Source organism: Hemiscyllium ocellatum, chromosome 11 (genome assembly GCF_020745735.1).
Source record: "Hemiscyllium ocellatum isolate sHemOce1 chromosome 11, sHemOce1.pat.X.cur, whole genome shotgun sequence".
In the NCBI taxonomy this organism is placed as follows: Eukaryota; Metazoa; Chordata; class Chondrichthyes; order Orectolobiformes; family Hemiscylliidae; genus Hemiscyllium; species Hemiscyllium ocellatum.
In genome coordinates this window covers 51,863,863-51,877,745 of record NC_083411.1, presented here as the reverse complement: position 1 = coordinate 51,877,745, position 13,883 = coordinate 51,863,863, and the positions used below count along the sequence as shown (strand labels likewise).

Genomic DNA, 13,883 nt, shown 5'->3' with positions numbered 1-13,883 from the left:
TAAGCTGATCAGTAAATAACATTTGAAAGCAATGGAAGTTTTTCAGTAATTAGCTCTGGATCTCACACTGAGAGAGCCCTATCTAATCATACAATTCAGAATATTGCTTTACCCTATCAATAACCTACTCCAATACAGATGAAGACTTTTGAATATTAATGTGCTGCTCTTTCAATTGGTGACTTGCTGATAGTCAGAGGCAACAGTGTAGGAACCATACTATTTAATAGTTACTTAACTTTTCCAACTATAGAACTATTACACCTCACTTTAGTAAGCATAGTTATAATTTAGGCGATAACATTTCATGATGGAATGCTAAGAAAGCAATACAGATTTACTTCTCTCTTATAATCTTCTAACTTTAAACATTTGGTTAGAGGTGAGACTGCCAGATCAATGGACAAGCAATCATGTTTTTCCCAAATCCATGTACATTTCATCTTATATAGGGATTACAAAACTGCAGCCACACATTCAAAACTAATTAAAATTTCATTACGTAAAATGAACTCGGGTAGCAGGGGATGACAATTATATTTCTAATATGGGAGAAGACCCGTTCATTTTTAGAAGAAATCTTAGATAGCTTTTCTTTGGCTGAAGTTCAACTTGGTTTGGATTCACTTGGAAGCTATTCCTTTTAAAACCAGCGCTTTGCCCAAACCCTGAGGACAGGGAATGAATGCCCTTTGATCGTAACTGTTCTGAAAACAAATCATTTAACTCAATAGAAATGTTTAGTGTGGAAATTGAATGATTAGCTAAGTAGAGTTACACCTGTTATGAAACACAGTAAGAGGCTGACTTCTGACTCAACAAGAATAATCCATTCATGAGAAGTTGAAGGACTTTTGGCCAAAAGGAGTGTCCTCATTTTACTTCCAATTCTTGTGCAAGTGGAAGAATAGTTCATTGATGTCTGAAAATGGACCGAAGGCATTTATTTCGGTTCTTACTGAATGACAATCGGCCAAACCCTCCACAGGATACGGTGAGTATTTCAACAAAACAAAACAGTAAAAATCCATGTAAGACAATTTGAGATACTGTTGATTTGTAGATTTTGGTCGTTGTGAATTGTAGACTCTCTGTGGACATCTGGCTGTTTCTAACCTGACAGACATTGCTGCTAAATAGAGAACTGCACCATTTTCCGATAGTTGTGGGAGTGGTGACTATACATTTCACTTGAGATCTAGTCTGAGAAAGATTAATGTCTGAGCTTGCCATTTCAATTCTTTCTCCCAGGATACCGCCAATGAACATGGTGCTGTGGGTGATGAGAATGTGGAACGGGGTAACTGGTCTTCGAAGACTGATTACCTGCTCTCAATGATTGGTAATGCAGTGGGTTTTGGGAATGTTTGGAGATTTCCTTACCTGGCTTACAAAAACGGAGGAGGTATGGTAGAGAAATTAAAAATATCGGAGAGTAAGAAAGGCAGAACTAAATGGATCGATTTGTTGACTTATCCTGAAAATTGTAGTTCAGTAAATAACAAATGTTTATTGCACTAAAAATGATATAGTAAATAATGCAGAGTTAAACAATTTCAATGTGAACTGGTAAATTCAATCCCACAGCTAACAAGTTTGACTACTATTTTCTTATGAAGAGAGAGATATGTCAAGGTAATAGTTTAAAATTAGCAATGTGATGCATCAAATATATGCTATTTATAAACCAAAGTAAATGGTTCATTTATTAATTTGCAATGTATTTTCAATTGATATTGTTTAGAATGCATGAGCCATCCACCTCAGATATATTTACTGCACAATGTGTGAAATCCTCAGAAGAGCAGGCTCCTCAGTCAGGCCCTGTGTTCAGGTTTGTACATTATCATCAAAACTGCTCAAATCAGGGCTCTTCACAACCCACACCATTGGATTGATGGAAACCAAGCGCAAATGTATAAGAAATGTCACAACATGACTGTGTAAAGTGACCTGAAAAGATATCTGATTGTGTTAGAGAGTGAAATTCACAAAACGGGAATTTGGACATTCGTAGAGATTTCAGGGTAAATTTTAATCCACCCCACACAGTGTAAGCATGGAGTTTCACTTGAAAATTGAAATCCTTTCCGCTATTTTCCAGGTGCATTCCTTATTCCCTATTCTGTCATGCTGGCCCTTGTTGGGATACCATTGTTTTTCTTGGAGTGTTCCTTTGGTCAGTTTGCCAGCCTTGGGCCTGTTGCAGTGTGGAGGGCTGTGCCTATGTTACAAGGTGAATGTTTATTTTATCGATACAGTCGCAGCAAATTCGGAAAAGTAATAGTGTTGATTTAATAAATAATAATAAACCTCCCTTATCTGACAAAGGTTAAAGCCAAGCTTGTGAAGTAATGTTGCACTCTGATCTGCCATACACGTTATTAGATGTGGTACATGCTGTCTATTGGTTTTTGGCTCATAGTTTGTCAGGTTTTTTTATAAAAATGATGAATTGAAACCCAGGATTCGGGACCTAACACAGCAGAGTGACATCACTGGTAAGGCATAAGTTCATTGGTTGATAATAGCTACTAACATGACTATTATTGGCTACTTTCAGGTTGAAGGTAAATAAGGGAAATATTTAAGGTTACAAATTAAAAGATCAGTTGGAATTTTTTGAAAAAAAAATTAAGAACTTTTTAAATAAAATCGAGATGTAGGGCTAGACAATATCTTGTAACTGCATGAAATTGGAGTTGATGGACCCTACTGAGGAGCTGAAAATGTGTTGCTGGAAAAGCGCAGCAGGTCAGGCTGCATCCAAGGAGCAGGAGAATCGACGTTTCGGGCATGAGCCCTTCTTCAGGAATGAGAAGAGTGTGCCAAGCAGGCTAAGATAAAAGGTAGGGAGGAGGGACTTGGGGGAGGGGTGTTGGAAGTGCGATAGATGGAAGGAGGTTAAGGTGAGGGTGATAGGTTGGAGTGGGGTTGTGGCGGAGAGGTCAGGAAGAAGATTGCAGGTTAGGAAGGTGGTGCTGAGTTCGAGGGTTGGGACTGAGACAAGGTGGGGGAGGGGAAATGAGGAAACTGGAGAAATCTGAGTTCATCCCTTATGGTTGGAGGGTCCCTAGGCAGAAGATGAGGCACTCTTCCTCCAGTGTTGCTATGGTCTGGTGATGGAGGAGTCCAAGGACCTGCATGTCCTTGGCGGAGTGGGAGGGGGAGTTGAAGTGTTGAGCCACGGGGTGGTTGGATTGGTTGGTCCGGGTGTCCCAGAGGTGTTCTCTGAAATGTTCCGCAAGTAGGCGGCCTGTCTCCCCAATATAGAGGAGGCCACATCGGGTGCAGCGGATGCAGCAAATGATGTGTGTGGAGGTGCAGGTGAATTTGTGGCAGATATGGAAGGATCCCTTGGGGCCTTGAAGGGAAGTAAGGGGGGAGGTGTAGGTGCAAGTTTTGCATTTCTTGCAGTTGCAGGGGAAAGTACTGGGAGTGGAGGTTGGGTTGGTGGGGGGTGTGGACCTGACGAGGGAGTCACGGAGGGAGTGGTCTTTTCGGAACGCTGATAGGGGAGGGGAGGGAAATATATCCCTGGTGGTGGGGTCCGTTTGGAGGTGGCGGAAATGATGACGGATGATATGAGGTTCAATGTGACCACATCTGTGACAAGTGTTGGTTTCTCTTGTGTATGACCTGTCCTTCTTTGTGTGTGGCTGCATCAAGCTGTGTGTAGCTCCTCAGTACACAAACACTAAATCTGACTATGTACTGAGGTTCTACTTGTCCCTGGTGTTGTGAAGGATGGGACTGGTCTTGTTGCTGCAGACTGCTCCAAGGAATTTGACTGTTCCATATCGCTTTTCCTTTGTGAAGAATTTCAAAACACTTTTCATCACAGGTCTATTAGGAAGAGGTCAGTATGTAGCATCCTCAAGACCCTGTTGGAAAAGGACAGGTTAGTCAGCAGACTGTCAAAGTCATTTCGCAGAATGCCTCATCGCCAGAATTTTCCAACAAGCACCATGACATCACTTGGCTCATGGTGAGAAGGGCAGTACCTGTGAGATTCTTCACGTACGCCTGGATTGTCTGCGCCACTGCATGTTGCCTACAAATCGGTTTAAGGAGGGGGAGTTTGTGACTGTCTCACATCTCCTGCTGGAATATGCCTTTGCAAAGAGAGACTGGAGAGAGATGCCACAACTGTGTCACTCGCCCATCTCCACTGACTTGCAGCTGTCTGCACTGGACCCGCTGTTATAGGAGTCACCATTCTTCAGGCGCCATCTCATCACTGCTGGGCCCATTTCAATGCTGCCTCCAATACTGGGTAGACTGTTGGGCCCCACAACCAAGAGTTCCCACTCCGGGCCTCCCGTGATTCCAGCCAGGAGTCTCCTGCTCCGCTGATGCCTTGGTGACACCAGGTGTCCCCGCTCTGGGCCTACTGCGAGCCGGAGTGCCTCATTCCACTGACAGGCCAGTCTGCTGGTGTGCCAAGATTCCCACTCCAGCCACCGTCCTCCAATATGCCAGCACTGGCACCTTAAAGAGTCCATCACCTCCGTCTCCGATTGCTGGAGGAGCAGGGGAATGTCCTTGCTACCATCACTGCCACCTCCAATTACCGGAAGGCTGTCACCACTCCGTGTAAAGCCTGCTCTTGTTGCCTCTGACCAACCCACCAAAGAAACGAGAAATGAAAAGAAAAAAAATCAAGAGAGAGCAGAAATTAAAAGATTTTTAAAACGTAGATGGAAGTGGATGAGCTCTAGATAAGAGTCTGCATGCAGCCCTGCTACACTGTCGCCATCTTGGAAAATTGAGGGTTTGCAGAGCAAAAATGACCCTGACGAGAGTTATGTCCAGGCCTCCCAGCAGCAGTCAGGATATGGGTCAGAAAATAAATCAGGAGGTAGAAAAGGCATGTAAAAAATGATGCACAATTGCAGTAATCATGGGAGTCTTCAATATACAACTGGACGAGGAAAATCAGGTTGGTAGGGGATCCAATAAAAAAGGGATTTGCAGAATGTCTACGAGGTGATTTGTTCGAGCAACTTGTGATAGAGCCCTCCAGGGGACAGGCAATTCTGGATTTGGTGCTGTGTAATGAGGTAAACTCGATTAAGGAGCTTAAGGTGAATGATCCATCGGGGGCAGTGGCCATAATATGATAAAATTCACCCTTCAGTTTGAAATGGAAGAGCAGGAATCTGGTGTAAGATCTTTACAATTGAGTCAATGCAACCAGAAAGCCATGAGGGAGGGGCTGACCTGAGTTGATTGGAAGGGGACCATAACAGGGAGGACGGTAGAGCAGCAATAGCAGGAGTTTCTGGAGGTAGTTTGAGGGGCAAAACAGAAATTCATCCCAAGGAAGAAGAAACATAGTAAAGGGAGGATGAGGCAACCACGGCAGACAAGGGAAGTCAGGAATAGCATCAAATCAAAAGGAAAAGCATCCAATGTGGTGAAAATTAGTGGGAAGTCTGGAAATTTGGAGGCAGTTAAAAACTAGCAGAGGATACTTACAAAAGCAATAAGGGGGAAGAAGATGAAATCTGACGATAAGCAGATTGTAATATAAAAGAAGATTGCAAGAGTTGCTTTAGATGCATAAAAGGTCAGAAAGAGGTGAGAGTGGACATTGGACCATTAGAAAATGAGGCTGGGGAAGTAGTAATGGGGAACAAAGAAATGGTGAAGAAAGTGAATAGGGACTTTGCATCAGTCTTCACTGGTGGAGGCACCATTAGTGTGCCAGGATGTCAAGAGTCAGGAGGCAGAGGTGAGTGTAGGGGCCATTCCTGTGGGGAAGGTGCTGGGGAAGCTGCAAGGTCTGTAGGTGAGTAATTCAGCTGGGTCAGATGGACTACACCCCAGAATCCTGAAGGTGATAGCTGAGGAGATTGTACAGGCATTGTTGGTGAACATTCAGGAATCACTGGAGTCAAGGAAGTTGCCAGACAACTGGAAAATGGTTAATGTAACATCCCTGTTTCGGAAGGTATGGAGGCAGAAGGGAGGAAACTATAAGCCGGTTAGTCTGACCTTGATCATTTATAAGATTTTACAGTCCATTATTAAGGATGAGATTGTGGAGGGTTTGGAAGTGCATGGTAAAGTAGGGCTGAGTTAGCACAGCTTCATCGAGGGTAGGTCATGTCTGACAAGTTTGTTAGAATTCTTTAAGGTGGTAATGAGCAGGTTAGACGAAGGAGAACCAATGGATGTGATCTATTTGAATTTCCAGAAGGCCTAAAATCAGGAGCCATGTATGAAGCTGCTAAATGGGATAAGAGCCGGTGGTGTTAGGGGCAAGGTCCTGACATGGTTAGATTAGTGTGGAAATAGGCCCTTTGGCCCAACAAGTCTACACTGACTCTCCAAACAGTAACCCATCCAGACATGGATAGAGGATTGGCTGACTGGCAGAGGGCAGAGATTAGGGATAAATCCACCAGTTCCACAAGGACTGTTGGGACCACAACATTATACATTAACAATCTGGACAAAGGGACTGGGGGCATCGTTGCTACGTTTGCAGTTGTCGCAAAGATTGGTAGAGGGACAGGAAGGGCTGAGGAAGTGGGAAGGCTGCAGAAGTACTTACAGTAGTGAGGAGAGTGGGCAAAGAAATGGCAGATGGAATACAGGATGGGAAATTGTGAGAGTTATGCAATTTGGTAAGAAGAATAGAAACAAAGACTATTTTCAAATTGGGGAAAGGCTTTGGAAAACCGAAACATAAAGGTAGGAGTTTAGGATTCCCTTAAAGTTAACATGCAGGTTCAGTTGGCAGGTAGGAAGGCAAATACAGCGTTAACATTCATTTCAAGAGGGTTAGGATATAAGAGCAGAGATGTGCTACTGAGGTTCTATAAGGCTCTGGTCAGACGGCATTTGAAATATATGAAAATGTTTGGACCCCATGTCTCAGAGAGGATGTTCTGGCCTTGGAGTGGTCCAGAGGAGGTTTACAAGAATGATCCCAGGGATGAAGGGATTGTCAAATGAGGAACAGTTAAGGACTCAAAGGAGCCTAGGAGGATTTACAGAATAATGACATTTACAGAATAATGACATTTACAGAATAATGAAATTTACAGAATAATGAATGGTCTGAATAGAGTAAACCTGGAGAAGATGTTTCCACTAGTAGGAGAGACTGGGACATGAGGGAACAACCTCAAGCTGAAGGGACAACTCATCAGAACTGAGATAAAGAGGAATGTCCACAGCCAGAGGGTGGTGACTCTGTGGAACTCATTGATGCAGCAGGTTGTGAAGGCCAAGTCATTGAGTATACTCAAGACAGAGATAGATAGGTTCTTGGTGGTAAGGGGTGCAAGAGTTATGGGGAGAACTCAAGAGAATGAGGTTCAAAAATATATCAGCCATGACTGAATGGCAGAGCAGACTCAGTGGGATGAATGGCCTAATTCTGCTCCTATATCTTATGACCTTATGGCCTAAGACTGGGCATGTGTGATTATCACCACTCACAATGATAATGGTGTCCTAAAGAATTAGTGAGAGGGCATATAAAGGTGAAGACAAGGAGCATCATTCTTGTAATCTAGACAAAGAACTATAACATAATTAACATTTCCTGTTTAATACAAAAAGCCTTTGAAATCTTTACTGTTGGACACTGAATGTTGAAGCAGCCAACATAATCGATTAAACAAAACCGATATTTCCCCAAAGGTGTGGTCAGCCACGGCAGTCTCCCTGTTCTGTCCTGTGCTCACTGAAAGAAAATCCAATTTGGTTGAATGACCAGCCAAATGCATGTCAAATACATTATTTTAAATCAATAATTCACAAACCAGACTCCCCTGTTCTTTCTTCTGTTTTCAGGTGTGGGGATTGCTATGATGCTTCTGATTACAATGTCCAACATTTCGTACAACTGCATCGTTGGCTACAGTCTATACTACCTGTTTGCTTCCTTCCAATCACCCCTACCATGGGCAGACTGCTTCAGTTGGTGGGGAGCAGATGAAACATGCAGCAGGACCCCCAAAGGTACAGTGTTAGCTTCTACTGGGGAAAGTGTACACACTGACTGTTCATTGTTCATTCTGTCAGTCTGAGTGAGGGAGAGAGATGAACAATAGTTTCAGTGACCATCCTCATTGTGGCCATACAGCAGAAAGACTCGGATAGAAAGCAGCAGCAGGAATCATGGCACTGAGTCACTGGAATAGCAGGACAGTCAGTCAGAAATAAATAGTGAAACATCAGAATTTAACAGTCTTTCACATGTCTCACGTTTACTTTCACCTTGTCAATAAGTCTGTGTTGTGTTCTTTCTGACTGCGTTCATTGTTTGTATCTCTCTCCATCCCTGTATTGTGTCTCACACTGACTCCCTTCTCTGTCTATTACTGTGTTTTTTGCAGCTATCATTTTCTTAACTTATTCTCTTTCTCTGAGTTTTTCCAAATATCGATCATCTCACATATATTTCTTACACAGTCTGACTCTAAGACACACAGAGTTTTTGTTGCAATTATTTAAATGTCTCATCTCTTTAATTTCATCTCATCTTCCACAATAACACTATTTAACTCAGGATGTCTCATGTCACTATCAAAGGTTCATGTTGTGTGAATTGACAAGACTTAATGTGAAATCTTGATGTGAGTCAAGTTGAAATTTCTGAAACAGAGGACAAAATACTTCAGCTTTGAAAGAAAATCTACTTTTAAATAAACTGGGATTGTGGGTGTTCCCCTGACCATACTGTACAGACTGGGGCTGTGGGTGATCCTGGACATCAACTACAGTCTGCACAATATGGTGATAAATCACCCACAGTCCCAGTCTGTACAATACAGACAGGGGTCACCCACAGTCCCAGTCTGTACAATACTGTCAGGGATCACCCACAGTCCCAGTCTGTACAATACAGTCAGGGATCAACCACAGTCCCAGTCTGTACAATACAGTCAGGGATCACCCACAGTCCCAGTCTGTACAATACAGTCAGGGATCACCCACAGTCCCAGTCTGTACAATACAGTCAGGGATACACCACAGTCCCAGTCTGTACAATACAGTCAGGGATCATCCACAGTCCCAGTCTGTACAATACAGTCAGGGATCACCACAGTCCCAGTCTGTACAATACAGTCAGGGATCACCACAGTCCCAGTCTGTACAATACAGTCAGGGATCACCCACAGTCCCAGTCTGTACAATACAGTCAGGGATCACCCACAGTCCCAGTCTGTACAATACAGTCAGGGATCACCCACAGTCCCAGTTGTGTACAATACAGTCAGGGATCACCACAGTCCCAGTCTGTACAATACAGTCAGGGATCACCCACAGTCCAGTCTGTACAATACAGTCAGGGATCCCACAGTCCCAGTCTGTACAATACAGTCAGGGATCATCACAGTCCAGTCTGTACAATACAGTCAGGAATCACCACAGTCCCAGAGTGTACAATACTGTCAGGGATCATCCACAGTGCCAGTCTGTACAATACAGTCGGATCACTCCCAGTCCCAGGTGTACAATCAGTCAGGGATCATCCACAGTGCCAGTCTGTACAATACAGTCAGGGATCACCCACAGTCCCAGAGTGTACCACTGTCAGGGATCATCCACATGCCAGTCTGTACAATACAGTCGGGATCATCCACAGTGCAGTCTGTACAATACAGTCAAGGATCACCCACAGTCCCAGAGTGTACAAACTGTCAGGGATCATCCACAGTCCAGTCTGTACAATACTGTAGGGATTCCAGTGCAGTGTACAATACAGTCAGGGATCACCCAGTCCAGCTTATATACAGTCAGGGATCACCCACAGACCCAGCCTGTACAATACAGTCAGGGATACACCCACAGTCGCAGCCTGTACAATACAGTCAGGGATCACCCACAGTCCCAGTCTGTACAATACATCAGGGATACCATAGTCCCAGTCTGTACAATACGGCAAGAATCACCACAAACAGCCTGGACAATACAGTCAGGGATCCCACAGTCCCAGTCTGTACAATACAGTCAGGGATCACTCACAGTCCCAGACAGTGTACAATACTGTCAGGGATCATCCACAGTGCCAGAGTGTACAATACAGTCAGGGTCACCCACAGTCCCAGTCTGTACAATACAGTCAGGGATCACCACCGTCCCAGTCTGTACAATATTGTCAGGGATCACCGACAGTCCCAGAGTGTACAATGCAGTCAGGGATCATCCACAGTCCTGTATTTTTGCATTGAGAGCTTCATATCTTTATTCCAAAAAAAAACTCTCGAAATTTTAGGACATTTCCATTATCCAATATTCCAGAAGAATAGAACTCAGTTTTTCTCTGCCTCAGACGAAGTGATGGAAGCTGGTACAATTAAAACATTTAAAAGTTAGCTGGATGTGTATATGAATGTGAAGGGTTGAGATGGATACGGGCCAAATGTTGGCAAATCGGACTAGATTAATTTCGGATATGTTTTTTAGCATGGACAAGTTGGACTGAAAGGTTCTGTTCCTGTGCTGTACATCTCTCTGACTCGATGACTTTGATGTTATTTGTTCCATTTAGTATTTCAAAATCCGTGACGAAGTCATCTTTTTAGTTTTTAATTTATAAAGATAGAATCATTGTCTGTCTAATACCATACAGTTAGGGACATCTATCAACACCCAGAAGACATGGATTTTCCATTATACACCCACAGAATTCAGTGATGGAAGTCCTTATCTCCATAGGCTAGGACTCATTCAAGTAGCGATCGATTTCCACATCTTCTACTTCAGAATTTGGAATGTTACATCTTGCCAAAAATAATTAGATATGAAGAAGTTATTTGAGCTAAAATTACAATGTAATTTTTGAAAACAGTTGTTTCATCTTATCCTTGAGATTTATGTTATTTGAAATTCATTTTTTACATTGCTAGTTTCTGAAAGTGAATTGATAAGAGTACATCAACAATGTGGTTCATCTGGGCTCAGAGTAATTATGGATGTCCGTAAGATCATAAGACCATAAGATATAGGAGCAGAATTAAGCCAATTGTCCCATCAGGTATGCTCCACTATTCGATCATCACTGATATGTTTTCAAACTCATTCTTCTGCCTTCTCCCTGTAATGCTTGATCACCTACAATTAAGAACTATTTTATCTCTGCCTTAAATTCACCCAATGACTTGGCCTCCACAGCCCTCTGTAGCAATGAGTTCCATAGATTCATCACTCTCTGGCTGAAGAAATTTCTCCTCACCTCAGTTCAAAAGGGTTATCCCTCCACTCTGAGACTGTGCCCTAGGATCCTGGCCTCTCCTATGCATGGAAACAACTTCTCCACATCTACTCTATCCAGGCCTGTCAGTATTCTTAAAATTTCACTGAGATACACCTCAAGGAAAGACACAGAGTCCTCAACTGCTCATCATGTGATAAGCCCTTCATCCCCAGGATCATTCTTGTAAACCTCCTCTGAATCTCTTCCAATGCCAGCACATCCTTCCTTAGATACAGGGCACAAAACTGCTCACAATATTCCAAATGAGGCCTGACCAAAGCTTTACACAGACTCTACAGTACATCCCTGTTCTTGAGTTCTAGCTCTCTTGAAGTGAGTTGCATTTGCCTTCATAACTGCCAATGAAACTTGCATGTTAACCTTAAGGGAATCCTGAACCAAGACTCTCAAGACCATGTGTACTTCAGATTTCTGAAGCCTTTCCCCATTTAGAAAATAGTCTATGCTTCTATTCTTCCTACCAAAAGTGCACTTCCTCACACTTTTCCACATTGTATTCCATCTGCCACTTCTTTGCCCACTCTCTTAATCTCTGTAAGCCTTCTATAACCTCCTCACTTCCTCACCACTACCTGTCCCTTCACTTAGCTTGTCTCATCTGCAAACTTAGCAACAATGCCCTTAGCTCCTTCATCCAGATTGTTAATGTATAATGTGAAGGTCCCAACACTGATACCTGCAGAACTCCACTAGTCACCGGCTGCAATACCCAAAAAAGCCCTTTATCACCACTCTCTATCTTCTGCCAGGCAGCCAATCTCTATCCATGCCAGTACTATGCCCCAAATGCCATGTGCTCTTATCTTATTTAACAGCATCCTGCTTCAGTCACCAATCAGCTGAAAGGCTTTTAAAATTAAATGCATCATAAACTAAATATAATGCATTCTTTTTGTGTGTAACCACAGCTAGAGAAGGAGATCTTCTTTATGAAAATCCTCCACCTCACTAAGAAAGCTTCAGTACAATCAATAATTAACAATCTGCTCTGAAAACCCTGCACATGGCTTCACAGCTGTGACACCCTGCCCCCAACTTCCTCTGGAAATGTGATATCACCCCCAGTTCTCTGCCGATATGAAACTTGACCCCCCCCCCATTCACTGTTACCATTGGACTCCATCCCCTCCACCAATGTTGTTGCTACTGGAACCGACAACAGACTGCTCCCTTCCCCCAAAAATTCTCCTATCATCCTCAAGTTACCCTCAACACTGGACTATTTAGCAAACTCCATGGATCCTGCACCATGGCATCGTACCACTTGGCACCTACACCTCCTCAGCTGGACCTTTCCACCTGGCAACCTGTCACCCTGCTCCTATCCACATGGAATTTTACATAGCTCGATTTGCATATCTGCACCTACCTACGTGCACCCTATTTAGCTGGCACCTTTTCCTATCAGTTTAGCACCTTCCCTTCCCTGCACCCTAACACACATTTATGTTATGAACTTCCTGTTTGACAGCAGCTGTCAGGAACTTTAAATGTGAGAAGACAGCAGTTGTGAAAAGGGGTTTGCTTTCCCTGCAGGCTCTGGCTCTGACTGTGCAGCTGTCGATTGAAAATGTGGCTCCCCATTTCTGAGAGAGCCCTGAGTTGAATCTACCGCTCAGAACTGTGGAGCTCCATTCATTCATTTTGTAAAACAAGGAGTGGGTGTAGCAAGGTATGTGAGACTCTCCTTCCCTGGATAATCCAGCCCATTATAATCCTTAAAGTCTTCTCAATAACTACTAGTGAATACTTTTGAAGTAACTTTTTATATACAGTACCATTTTAATTTGGTTTTCTAATTACTTTTATGCAGACTTTTATCCAACAAGAGATTAAGCAGATTGAGCACCAGAGCAGGACTGTGCTGAGAGTGAGTGCACGGACTGTACCTCTGTGTTCTGATCTATGCATAACCTTACCCATGTAATCAAAAGGATTAACTAATTCAGTCAGAGTGAAACAGTGACCCTGGTTATATTGAAATGGAATGCAAAATTGATGTATAATACTGAAACATATTTTCCAGAGACTCTCTGCAATCTCACTCTGAGTGATGGATATTTTGAAATCGTTAATATAACACAGCTGCAGGAAAACAATGGATCTTGTCCAAATGGATCAGAAATCTCCAATCCTCACCAGGGCCCGAGTGAGCAATACTGGGAGTAAGTACCTTGCTGCAGATAGCTGCACCAATAACCTACACAGTTGGGCAGTAACTCCTCTTGGGTTGGTTAGTTTGTTTATATGTGTTTAATGAGAGAGAAGCTGTTTCATTTTGATTGAGGTATTATTTACATTGCACACTTGTTACAAAATGGCATCATGGAAAGGAAACTTTTACTATTTAATATTCCTCTGGTTTCTAAGCATTGTAACTTTGACAATATTTATAAAGCAAAACACTTTTCTTTGTTTTCTTGCTCTTCAAGGATAATATTCATGACCAGAATTCTTAAACATGAAATGGTTAGAATCATGTGTGACTGATGTTCATTTCTCTGCTTTTAATTGTAATAAGTTATTATTTTAACACACAGTCCTGGGATGGATTTAGATTAACTGTCTGGAGGTAGATACCATGTGTAGGAAGATGAAGGAGCTGAATTCATTGGAAGACATAGTGACTAAACCAGATAGT

The 13,883-nt window shown here is 42.9% G+C and overlaps 1 pseudogene; it reads left to right on the top strand.

Annotated features, from left to right (window-relative positions):
- The first annotated feature begins 928 nt into the window (after positions 1 to 928).
- Positions 929 to 13,883, top strand: part of LOC132819985 (sodium- and chloride-dependent neutral and basic amino acid transporter B(0+)-like) — a 41,798-nt pseudogene continuing 28,843 nt past the window's right edge.